Source organism: Microcaecilia unicolor, chromosome 2, assembly GCF_901765095.1.
Source record: "Microcaecilia unicolor chromosome 2, aMicUni1.1, whole genome shotgun sequence".
Classification (NCBI taxonomy): domain Eukaryota; kingdom Metazoa; phylum Chordata; class Amphibia; order Gymnophiona; family Siphonopidae; genus Microcaecilia; species Microcaecilia unicolor.
In genome coordinates, this window is record NC_044032.1 from 633,040,571 (window position 1) to 633,053,794 (window position 13,224).

Here is a 13,224-nt window from a genome sequence, read left to right on the forward strand (position 1 = left end):
CCTCCTTCCTGTACACATTAATTGGTTTGATTTGCTTACTTTATTTCTTGTCTATTAGATTGTAAGCTCTTTGAGCAGGGACTGTCTTTCTTCTATGTTTGTGCAGCGCTGCGTACGCCTGCTCTCTGAATGATGCCACAAGCGAGGCTGAGCACGTCGCTGCGCAGCCACGTCCATTCAGCGCTGCTACCGCGTAGGATGGATGATGGAAGGGAAACTACGATGTGCTGCCTGCGCGGCCCTGCAAGTGCACTGCAAGCAGCAATCATTCCGGGAAGGTAGGCGCCGGCGGGCAGGCTGATGTTGTCTGAGCCTGCCCTGGAGACCTGAGCGGGTGCCCGGCTGGTGGCTGCGCGACTTGTACGCTAGGGCCTAGGCTGCCACTGCTGCACTGCAGACTACAGTGTGTTCGCTTGGGTGGTGGTGGGCAGGCGGGCCTGAGACCGAAATCGGGCTGGATTCTGTTGAGCCTGATCAGCTGAGCGCTACAGTGGGTGTGCTGTGCGGGTGGCGTCCCTGCCCTCGTGCTGCTGCTGCTGCAATGTGTGTGCGCTTAGGTGGGCGGGCCTGGGCCGAAATTGGGCGGGCCTGGGCCCACCCAGGCCCACCCGTAGCTACGCCCCTGATATATATATAAAAAAATACATTATAAATCTAAAAGGACTTTAGGCAATCCAATTAAGGGGGTAAGATATCAACGAGGGCTACCATTTGGACATGTTATTTTACTGTTAACCCCAGTTATTAGTAACTAGGGGGTATGTTTACTAAGGTGCGTTAGCAATTTTAACGCGCCTTAACGCTAACACACCTATACATTTCTATGGGCGCATTAGCGTTTAACGCGTGTTAACCACGCTAATGCGCCTATAGCACACCTTAGTAAACATAGGCACAGATCTCATGGCATAAAATGGGACCTGTGCTAAAATAGCACGTCTTAACGGTAGCCCATGTTGATAACTGTTCTAAAAATCCTCTCGCATATCATTTTTTTAAAATTACCTTTCTGTTTCTGCTTCCTAAGTCTTGGGGGATGGGGGGGGGTGGATTTGTAATGCTGTGTTCAGGGATTGTTTATTATTTCCCTCTCTGATTACCTATATAGTTTCTTTGGATTTAAGTCTGTGTCTCTCCTTAGTGCGGGATTTTATGTGGCCCCCCTATAGAGCTGCAAACTATAAAAATTAGGCTAGCTGTGTATAGAATAGGTCATAGATCAGTTACACTCATAACTGCTAATTTCTGCCAACTAGTGCTTGTTAAGAACGATTATTGATCATTATCACTGTCACAAAACACCTAGACACCCTCCTGGGGTTACTTCGTGGCTACTGAGAGAGTTTATCCCCAGCACAGCTCAGGTCTGCCTGCACCTGCAACTTGTGCTCTATACTATCATCCTCCTCCCATCGACTGGGTCACAACCACATCTGGGTGAGTCTCTCGCTCTCAAATTATCCCTGGTGATTTCTAGGTTACTGGGCCCACACTCCCAGTGGTCTCACAGTTTCCAGAAAGCACCCAGAGAGCCAACAAACAAACCACCAGGATTCTTTATCAGTCCAGATAAGCAGAGGCAACAAACTGTGTTTATTGTTATAAAAATATTTAACAATGAACATAAAAAGTGTAATCAGCAAACAATAGCAGGTAACTGAAATATGGATCAATTATAACATTATCTAAACATTTGCTTACTTTCTAAAATGTACCTGGGGAGATCAGGAAATATGCTGCTCACAGATGATCAAATATAGCTAATCACAGGGCCTCAGCAAAGGAATGTGTCTCTCTCTTCTCCCGGGCTACGACTGGGGAAAAAAGTTACAAAAACAGTAAAATCCAAATGAAAATGAGCTCCTGGGCCAATCAGAGCCCAGAACAACAATCTTTGAAAGTATACTGCAGCCTGCCTTTCCAAAAAACTTAAAGAGAACAGCCTTGGTTCTACAGCAGCTTCAAAACATAAACATGCACCACCTGCTGGCCAAATTAGAGAAACACACTTTAGGAAATACCCAATACATTTTATAGGCTTAAAACACACTGTTCTGTCACAATCACCAATTAAGCTAATTAGTTTATACATGTAACTGACTCTAAACTATAACTGTGTGCCTATCATTAGGCACCATTTATAGAATTTGGGGCATTATCATCTCAAATATACATTAATGTCTGCTAGAGTTGCCATTCTGCAGCTGGCACCAGACTGGGCATCGATTCTGCCTGAAGACACCCTCCAGACTACCGTTGTTCTAAAGATGGCCCTTAGAGGGGGTGAGAGTGTAATGATTAGGTGTAGGGATGGGGAGAGAGGGAGTGGGGGCTTGGACTTTATGAGTGGTGGGGGTGGATGGGGCTTGACCCAGGAAAGCTTCAGCTGAGGGTGCCTGGAAACCAGGGGGGGAACCTGCTTTGCCAGCCAGGGGGCATCAGGCTGCTGCTTTGTGGTCCGATGGTCCTGGACTGTTGGAATAATGTCACTTGCAAGGTGGCTCATGAGCAGCATTATTCCTTTAAAACGGGATTCAGTGACCTGCGGGATTGAAATACTACAGGTTGCTGAATCCTATGGGAAATCAAGATGCAATAAAAGATGCCTTGATAACTTCCCCCCAAGTGACTTGCCCACAATCAAAAGGAACAGTAGTCCTCCATACCCAAGAGAAAGCTCATAAATACCATCACTGCACTGATCTTATATGTGGCATCAGAACCACATTATCCCCTGATTCAAATGCATAAAGAAAAGTGAGATCAGTGTTGTGAAAAGAGAGTCCAAATGGAATCCATCAGATCCTCTTTACCCCGTGATTGCAGCATTTTAAAAAGTTGAGCTAAAGAAGTGGTTATCTGGTTTCATTGGGAAAACAAGGGTTAATTTTTTGAGCTAGACATGCCTGAATAAATACAGAGATTGCTCATAGAGGATTTGCTCTCCATTGAAGTCAGCAAAGAATCAAACTCAAGGTCAATGATAATCGCACTAGAAAGGAGAAACTATGTATGTCATCGGAAGAACTTCATTCCATCTTTCTCACAGCCTGAAAAGAAAGCGTGGTAACCTGAGAGTGCTTGCAATTAGCTGTGGAGAGTAAAGCATGTATTTGACTAGAGCCAAGTTTCCGACTGTGGGCTAGATGCACTAAACCTTAACAACCCTCTAACAACCCTTTAAGGAAGGAAATTCCTAACCGTTGCATGCATTAAAGGCCTTTTTCCTACGAAGCAAACAGCTAATGAAAACGGAATGCAAAGGAGAAACTACCATTGAAATGTGGACAATTCGGAATGCACTAACCATACCAACGATTGCAACGAATCATTTACCGTCAGAAATTTTACGTGTGCTCAGACCTGTCATTAAGGCCCCCTGCACCATAAAAATCCAAGCCAGCATGTTTAAAAAGAAAAGTGAGATACAAACACAAACACGTGGCTCTCCGCTTTCCCCTGCATCATTACAAAACAAAACATACTGCTTCTCCCTGCAGCTTAAAAATCCTGTCTCTCCCCTTCTACTACTACTTCTACTACTTCTACTTAGCATTTCTATAGCTCCAACAGCTTTGAAAATTAACACCCTAAAGCCAATTTTCCCAGTACTGTAAACAAACTGCAAAGAGGCCTTTTGTTACAAAAGGGGATTTATGAGGGAGGGTCTGTTCTTTTTAGAGTTATCTTCAACTGCACTCTTCTGCTAGATCAGACAGCTAAAAGACTTGCAGGTCGGGATCCCCCCCTCGCACGCCCCAGTCTGACGTAAGCAACCTACGTAGGTTTAATACGTTTGTGGCTGCTCTGCTCTCTGCGCATGCTTAAGGAGCAAATTAAGGACAGGGATAACGTACGCTTGATACATTGTACTTTTCAATACCGCACCGAACAGTTCTGAGCTGTTGTTTTTGTGCATTCTTCGTTGTTTCAAATTCGTTAAGCACTTTTACGATTTAGATTTTTTAACGTTTGGTTGATGCATCTAGCCCTGTGTGTTTAGAGACCACATGAGGACATTACCCATGGTGTCTCTCTGTGAGGGTCTTTTATGAAGCGACAGTAAGCTCAACGTGGGTTTACCACTCGCTAATCCAGAACTACCTCCGGCTTATTACAGCAGCCCGGTAGTAGTTCCCACCCCCAGCGCACGCCACTTCTGGCGCTACAAAAATATTTTAATTTTTGTAGCACTGTTGTTTACCCGGTGGTAATCGGGCAGTGTCGCTCGTTGCCCGGTTAGAGAGGGAGCCCTTACCGCCAACTCAATGGCTGGCAGTAAGTGCTCCCCCAGAAATGGCTGCGTGGCAAGTGGTCCTTTAAAATCTTCTTTCAGAGAAAAGAGATGTGTTTAATTGACATTTTGGAAAATTCCGAAGTTATAGATAGTTATATTATTAGCGACTTTCGTCTTTGATTAGATAGGAATAATGTTTTGAAATTGTATTTCCGATATATGGTTGATAGTTTTTTGGGTTCAAAGATGCATATATTTCCTGACACATCAAGGGAATCGCAGACTGGGAGGTGTGAGGTCTTGGCTTTTAAGCCAGGAATCATTGCCCTAGGTGGGACCTTCCTAGCGCGATTCCCTTGTAAGTGTTTTATTTCCTTATTACTTATTTGTTTGAACCTAAGAAATTATAAGAGTTTGTGGAAACAGATGAAGAATCCTCTGCAGCAACTTCCTTCAGTTACCACTGTACTGGCTGCAATAACCGATTAACCTTCCTCCCTCAGAAAATGTGAAGTGTAAGATTAACCATTTTGAGTTTTTCTTATTTTCTTTAAGATTGTTTTCCTGATCTTGGATCTTCCAATTGTGGACAATTATGTAAATATATATTGTTGAGAGAAAACGTTTTCCTTTTTATATTAATTTCTGTATTTCCTTACATTTATGTGATAAATGTGAATGTAATTAAGTACAATGATAAATAAAATAATTAAAATAAAAAACAAAAGACAGCCTTTTACCCGCTGCAGTAAATAGTGGTCTCAGCGCGCATAAAAACACACGCTAAAATCAGCGCAGGCCCCCTTTTACTGCAGCTTGGAGAAAGGACCCCTGTATGACTATATCCAAATGAATAAAGTATTAACTTTCAGCTGGCAATGCTGAGACCGATATTCAGCCCGTGGGAGGCAGGACAGTGCTGCAATCAGTGCTGAGTCGGGATATTCAATGCCGGGCCATTTCCGGTGACTGGCACTGAATTTTCATTTTTATTTTGGCTGGTTTAAACCAGCAGCCAAGTTAATATTCAGCATTAGCTGTTTAAGTTTATAGTGACCAATGATAGGACTATTTAGGCATTCCGATTTGGCCACTAAACTTAGCCGGCAAAATGCTGAATATTCACAGCCAGTTATATCGTGTGATCTGGAGGGGCATAATCGAAAAGGGTGCCCAAGTTTTCCTGAGGACATCCTCGCAGGACATTCCAGCGAAGGGGTGGGGAAACCCGTATTATCGAAACAAGATGGACATCCATCTTTCATTTTGATAATACGGTCGGGGACGCCCAAATCCCGAAATTTAGGTCGACCTTAGAGATGGTCGTCCTTAGAGATGGTCGTTCCCGATTTTCTACAATAATGGAAACCGAGAACACCCATCTCAGAAAAGACCAAATCCAAGCCATTGGGTTGTGGGAGAAGCCAGCATTCGTAGTGCACTGGTCCCCCTCACATGCCAGGACACCAACCGGGCACCCTAGGGGGCACTGCAGTGGACTTCATAAATTGCTCCCAGGTGCATAGCTCCCTTACCTTGTGTGCTGAGCCCCCCAGCCCCCCCCCCCCCAAACCCCACTCCCCACAACTATACACCACTACCATAGCCCTAAGGGGTGAAGGGGGGCACCTACATGTGGGTACAGTGGGTTTGTGGTGGGTTTTGAAGGGCTCACATTTACCACCACAAGTGTAACAGGTGGGGGGGGGGATGGGCCTGGGTCCGCCTGCCTGAAGTGCACTGCACCCACTAAAACTGCTCCAGGGCCTGCATATTGCTGTCATGGAGTTGGGTACAACATTTGAGGCTGGCATACAGGTTGGCAAAAAATGTTTTTAAAGTTTTTTTGAGGGTGGGAGGGGGTTGGTGACCACTGGGGGAGTAAGGGGAGGTCATCCCCGATTCCCTCTGGTGGTCATCTGGTTAGTTCATGCAGGTTTTGAGGCTTGGTCGCAAGAAAAATGGACCAAGTAATGTCGGCCAAGTGCGCGTCAGGGACACCCTTCTTTTTTCCATTATCGGTCGAGGACGCCCATGTGTTAGGTACGTCCCAGTCCTGCCTTCGCTATGCTTCCGGACACGTCCCCGTGAACTTTGGTCATCCCCCGATGGAAAGCAGTTGAGGATGCCCAAAATCGGCTTTCGATTATGCCGATTTGGGCGACCCTGGGAGAAGGACGCCCATCTTCCGATTTGTGTCAAAGATGGGCACCCTTCTCTTTCGAAAATAAGCCTAATAGCCACTTAGCCGTTATCCCCCTGATGCAGTACAGGTAGCCAAAAATTGAACACATAAATTTAGGAGTGTTCCTGATTTGAGCGCACAATTTAATTGAATGACAAGCCAATTAGTGCCAAAAATTGGCTTATTAACAAGCAATTATTAGCACCAATTAGATTTAATTGGGACCAATGCACGTAAATTTAGGCATGGGATCTGCACCAGAAATTTACATGTGCTTTAAGAAAGGGGGCATTGAAATGGGAGTGTCATGGGCATTTTGGGTAGAACCAGTGGCGTACCAAGGGGGGGGGGGGGGGGCGGTGGGTGCGGTCCGCCCCGGGTGCACGCCGCTGGGGGGGTGCCATGCGCCTGTCGGCTCCGCTCGTTCCTTGCTCCCTCTGCCCCGGAACAGGTTACTTCCTGTTCTGGGGCAGAGGGAGCATGGAACGAGCGAAGCCGACAGGCGCGTCACCCCCCCAGCAGGTAAAAATGCACCCGGGGGGGGTTTCCTTTCGCCAGGGGGGCGCACTGTACCCGGGGGGGGCGCATTGGCGATCTTCCCCGGGCGTCAGCCACCCTAGGAACGTCACTGGGTAGAACGGGGGTGTGGTTTCGAGTTACATGCGTAGCTATAGAATAATGGTGTTCTGCGTGTAAATTTAGACACGGGCATTTACACCATGTTTTCATTGATGCAAACGGCCGTGCTTAAATTTACACGCGACTTTTCACTTAAGCCTCTGGAGTGGAGGACTAGCCTAGTGGTTAATGCAGTGGACTTTGTTCCTAGGGAACTGGGATTGATTTCCACTGCTGCTCCTTCTGACTCTGGGCAAGTCAATTAACACTCTATTGCCCCAGGTACCAATAAGTACCTGTATATACCAGGGCGTAGCCAGACCTCGGCAGGAGAGTGGTCCAGAGCCCGAGGTGAGGGGGCACATTTTAGCCCCCCCCCCCCGGCGCCGCCGCCCCACCGCCATTGCCGACCCCCCCCCACTGCCGCCACCATCATCACCAACAACAACAACAATTTTGACCCCCCCCCACTGATGACTCTTTCAACCCCCCCTCCTGCTGCCAACCCGCCGTCACCTACCCCAACATGCAGGACGTCAGACTCAGAAACAGAACGAAGCCTTGCGCCGGAAGAAGAGGACCTCGGCTGGCGGGGCCCCGCCAGCAAAGGTAGGCAAAGGCGACGGCGGGTTGGCGGCAGGAGGGGGGGTCGAGAGGATCGTTGGCAGGGGGGTCCAGGGCTAAATCTACGGGGGCCCAGGCCCCCGTGGCCCCACGTGGCTACGCCACTGGTATATGCTATGTAAACTGCTTTGAATGTAGTTGCAAAAACCACAGAAAGGCAGTATATCAAGTCCCATTCTATAAATCACACCAAACTTTAGGTTCAGCTTATAGAATACCACTTAAACATTTTTTTCAGTGCCAATGTTTTAGGCGCCATTTATAGAATTTACTCCTATGCGCTAATATTATTATTAGCATTTGTATAGCGCTACCAGACGCACGCAGCGCTGAACACCTGATACAAAGAGACAGTCCCTGCTCAAAAGAGCTTACAATCTAAATAATACAGACAGACAAGACAGTTACGGGTGAGGGAAGTAATGGGAGCTAAAAAGCAGTAGTGAAAAGGTGGGTTTCAGCAGAGATAACTGGCAATCTCACACTAATTATTAGCGCTTAGCTGGCTAAGCACTATTTAACTATCCATGAGCCATTCCTTGCCAGTTAAATAGCTTTGAATATGGGGTGGGGTGGGGGTCCTGTATCTAAATTTTATTTCTTTTGGACAGTAAAGGTCATTGGGCCCCAACTGGCCACTGCCCACCCACCCCCACCGCCATGCTGTCACCATCCCCCCCACTGCTGTGATGCTGCCACCCTCTCCCACACACTACAGTCCCCCGAGCCTCAGTGGACCCTTCCAGTCCTGGTGGTCTAGTGGCTTCTTCAGGGGGCAGGAACGAACCCCACTCTTTCCTGCCTACTACTACTATTCTGCCTAGCGCCACCGTGTTTTCAAAATGAGTGCCGAGACTTCCCGCGGTAGTCTCTTAGGTCTTGACAGTCTCACGAGACTGCCACAAGGAGTCTCGGCAGCCATTTTGAAAACATGGTGGCGCCAGGCAGAATAGCGGCAGCGGGCAGGAAAGAGTTTTGTTCTTTCTTGCCCCCCACAGAGGCCTGTAGACCATTAGGGCCTTTCAAAGTGGGACTAGGAAGGGCCCGGGGGGCTGTGGTGTGTGGTGGCAGTGGTAGGGGGGAGGGGAGAGCCTCTGGGACTCCCAGAGCTGGTCAGTCTGCCCCTGCTTTGAGGTGACCAAGCTGACCATCTAATATGCAGCACCTCAGGCTGTGCTAGCCCCCTTGGGCTCTGAAGGCCTCTCTTACTTCTCTGGACTCCTTTAGAGGAAAGAAGATGCTTGCCTCCTGCTTGTTGGGCTATTATTCTCCCTCCTCCTCCCCCAATTTCATGACTGAAAGGAGAGAAAGACACACACAGACAGATAAAGAGAAAGAAAATTATTTATTAAGAACATAAGAATCGCCACAGTGGGTCAGACAAAAACCCATCAAGCCAAGTCACAAGTACATGGCATGATCCCAAAAGTTAGCAAAATCTCATGCTACTTACCCCTAGAGATAAGCAGTGGCTTTTCCCAGGTCTACCTTAATAATAGTCTACTGACTTTTTCTCCCATAACTTGTCTAAAATATATTAAACTCAGGTATGTGGCTTTTTATCACATCCTTCAGTAACACATTCCAAAGCTTAACTATGTATTGCTTAAAAATATATTGTGAGGAATATGAGGGTGAGAGGGAGAATGAAGGCACAAGGAGGAACGAGGAGGCTCGAGAGGGAGGGAGACTGGGTAGAGAAAGGAAGGAGTCTTTTCCCCTGGGGGATTGGAGAAAAGGAAAAGACTACAATTCCCATCAGCCCCTGAGTAGGTCCCATGGTAGAAACAGGGACTTCAATCCCCAACAGCCCCCAGAGGAGGTCAGGAGAAGGGCAAGAGAAGGAAGTTGGAAAAACCTGTCCCAGAGAGCCAGGATGAGGGAAGGAGTTCTGAACCTGCCCAATCAAGCAAATGGAGAACAGCTGAGCAATGGGTGTGGGGAGGAAGCTATGCACTGGCAAGGGGAAGAAAAGGGGGAGGAACTAGAGCAAGAGGAGCCGATGGAGATTGCTGCTCTGACTAAATTGGAAGGAAAGGAGGTGAAACAGGAGAGGGCTGCTCGGGAGGAGAGCCTGGTAGAAGGGAAAAGGCAGCTATCCCATGAGGGGAGCTGAGAGAACAGGTCAGCGCTGCGTAAGTCTAGTAGCGCTATAGAAATGTTTAATAGTAGTAGTAGTAGTAGTTTACCACGGAAGGGTCATGCAGGTGGTGGTCAGGGTATAATGCTGGCCTGGTTGGGGAGGGACCCTTGCCACTCTCCCTAGGTTGATTTCTTTTGAAAGGGAGAGGAGTGGTGGTTTTGGGCATAACTGCTATACATGAACTGCTGGGAGTTTGAACCCTTTCTGACCTGCTGTGTTTGGGGAATTGTTTTGCATAACGGCTTACGTGAACTGCTGGGGAGTGTGAACCCTTTTTGATCTACCGTGTTTGGAGAATTACTTTGCATAACTGCTATACATGAACTGCTGGGAGTTTGAACTCATTGTGAACTGCTGTGTTTGGGGGATTGTTTTGCCTAACTGCTGACATGAACTGCTGGGGAGGGTTTGAACCCTTTCTGGAGCTACCGTGTTTGGAGAATTACTTTGCATACCTGCTATACATGAACTGCTGGGAGTTTGAACTCATTGTGAACTGCTGTGTTTGGGGGCTTGTTTTGCCTAACTGCTGACATGAACTGCTGGGGAGGGTTTGAACCCTTTCTGGAGCTACCGTGTTTGGAGAATTACTTTGCATACCTGCTATACATGAACTGCTGGGAGTTTGAACCCTTTTTGAGCTACTTTGAAGAATTGCTTTGCATAACTGCTTTATATGAACTGCTGAGATTTTGGAACCTTTTGGGTTTTTTTTTTTTTGTTTTGTTTTGAATGCTATGCTTCTTGAGAAATGCTGTGGTGGGAACTACCTTTGCAGAAGCAGTTGACACACTACTACTACTACTATTTAGCATTTCTGTAGTGCTACAAAGCATACGCAGCGCTGCACAAACGTAGAAGAAAGACAGTCCCTGCTCAAAGAGCTTACAATCTAATAGACAAAAAAATAAAGTAAGCAAATCAAATCAATTAATGTGTACAGGAAGGAGGAGAGGAGAGTAGGTGGAGGCGAGTGGTTACAAGTGGTTACGAGTCAAAAGCAATGTTAAAGAGGTGGGCTTTCAGTCTAGATTTAAAGGTGGCCAAGGATGGGGCAAGACGTAGGGGCTCAGGAAGTTTATTCCAGGCGTAGGGTGCAGCGAGAGAGAAGGCGCGAAGTCTGGAGTTGGCAGTAGTGGAGAAGGGAACAGATAAGAAGGATTTATCCATGGAGCGGAGTGCATGGGAAGGGGTGTAGGGAAGGACGAGTGTGGAGAGATACTGGGGAGCAGCAGAGTGAGTACATTTATAGGTTAGTAGAAGAAGTTTGAACAGGATGCGAAAATGGATAGGGAGCCAGTGAAGTGACTTGAGGAGAGGGGTAGTATGAGTAAAGCGACCCTGGCGGAAGATGAGACGGGCAGCAGAGTTTTGAACCGACTGGAGAGGGGAGAGGTGACTAAGTGGGAGGCCAGCAAGAAGCAGATAGCAGTAGTCTAAACGAGAGGTGACAAGGGTGTGGATGAGGGTTTTGGTAGAGTGCTCGGAAAGAAAGGGGCGGATTTTACGGATGTTGTAAAGAAAGAAACGACAGGTCTTGGCAATCTGCTGGATATGAGCAGAGAAGGAGAGAGAAGAGTCAAAGATGACCCCAAGGTTTCAAGCTGGGGAGACAGGGAGAATGAGAGAGCCATCAACAGAAATAGAAAACGGGGGGAGCGGGGAGGTGGGTTTGGGGGGGAAAATGAGAAGCTCGGTTTTGGTGATATTTAATTTTAGGTGGCGTTGAGACATCCAGACAGCAATGTCAGACAAGCAAGGGATTACATTAAAGTATAATGATCTGACCTTGTGGATTGTCGTGTGCTCTTTAGCAGTGGATTATAGCACACAGCTCAGCTAAAGGGCCGAGGGACTCAAGAGTCTCCCGGTGCAGGAGACTTTTCCAAGAGTCTCCCGGTGGTGGAGACCTTACAATATATATTTTCAGCTTATTTACTTTTAAATATACTACTTTGGAATTTCATTGCATGTCTCCTAATTTCTGTAGTTTTTGAAAAAGTAAACAATTTGTGTTCATTCCACACCACTCAGAATTGTATAGATCTCAATCATCTCTCTTCTCAGAAGTCTCTTCTCCAACATGGGCATTTCATCATGCTAGAATTCTTACCTATTTGAGCTCGGCAGTCACTGGGTAGAAGAAATCTATATATATAAAACTCACCCTCAACGTTATATTGTCTGCTGACGTCACTGAAGCCAAGGTTCGTATGTTCGAAGCTCTGAAGCCACAAAAATCACAGTCTCTGGGCCCCGCCCTCGCGTCAAACATTATGACGTTGAGGGCGGAGCAGATTCTCACCTCCAACGATCTACTCAGGCCACAAACTCCGGATTTCCACACTGTAGCTCTGCTCCGCCCTCGCGTCAAAGCGCAATGACGTCGAGGGCAGGGCACGAAAACCACCACCCACACAGAGCTACAACGGAAACAGCAGCGGTGCACGCCACAAACCAGGTAAAACAGTGACGAGCCATGCAGCCATGAAACCCTTGCTAGTGCCCGTTTCATTGCGCTCAGAAACGGGCTTTTGTTTACTAGTTAATTAATAAATGACTGTAGTCCCACTGAGTGAGAGTCAAACTGATCCAATATCTCTTTTTAGTTCCTTTTGCCATGTTCTTATTTTCAGAAAGTAAGAATGATTAGGGTGATAGCATAGTGCCACCTCTTGAAGCTTGCCAGAGGAAACTCTTCAATTGGGCTTTATTAAGCCTTAATTTCTACTTGAGTTAACTACATCCTCATTAGATTAGCCATTGCCAGAGCACTGAAACAGGGAATATTTCTCACTTGGGAACTCCCTGGATTCATAGGTTTGTATTCTGCTTACTGTTGTCTTGTTCTCTTAGGGGTCCTTTTATTAAGCCGCAGTAAAAAGTGGCCTGCGCTAATTTTGGAGGGCGAAAGTGCCGCAAGCTAGGCCACTTTTAACTGTGGCGGGAAAAGGCCTTTTTTTCAATGGAGCATTAAACGGCCGTGCACTAATATTAAAATTAGCGTGTGGCCATTTACTGCCTGAGCCCTTACCGCCACCTATTCAGAAGGTGGTAAGGACTCATGCGCTAACCTGGTGGTAATCACGCAGCACGTGGCAATGTGGCCACACTGCTGATTACTGCCAGGCACGTCCTCTATGATAGAAAACAGAAAACTATGTTCTATCGCTGGAAATGGCACGTGGCAAAGGCAAAACTACCACAGGGTTCCTTGGATTTTTAGAAATAAGGCAAACCACTTCCGTTGACTGTAATTGCTATTAATTACGCACACTGGACGTTTTCTCGTAGAGTACTAGTCAGTGTGTAGAGCAAGCCATGGAACTGGCATTGCTTCTGCCACTGAAAGGGGAAACTCTGGACTTGAAACATGTCCATGATATCATAGAGGTTGTAGATAGGAGGGGAACTGGA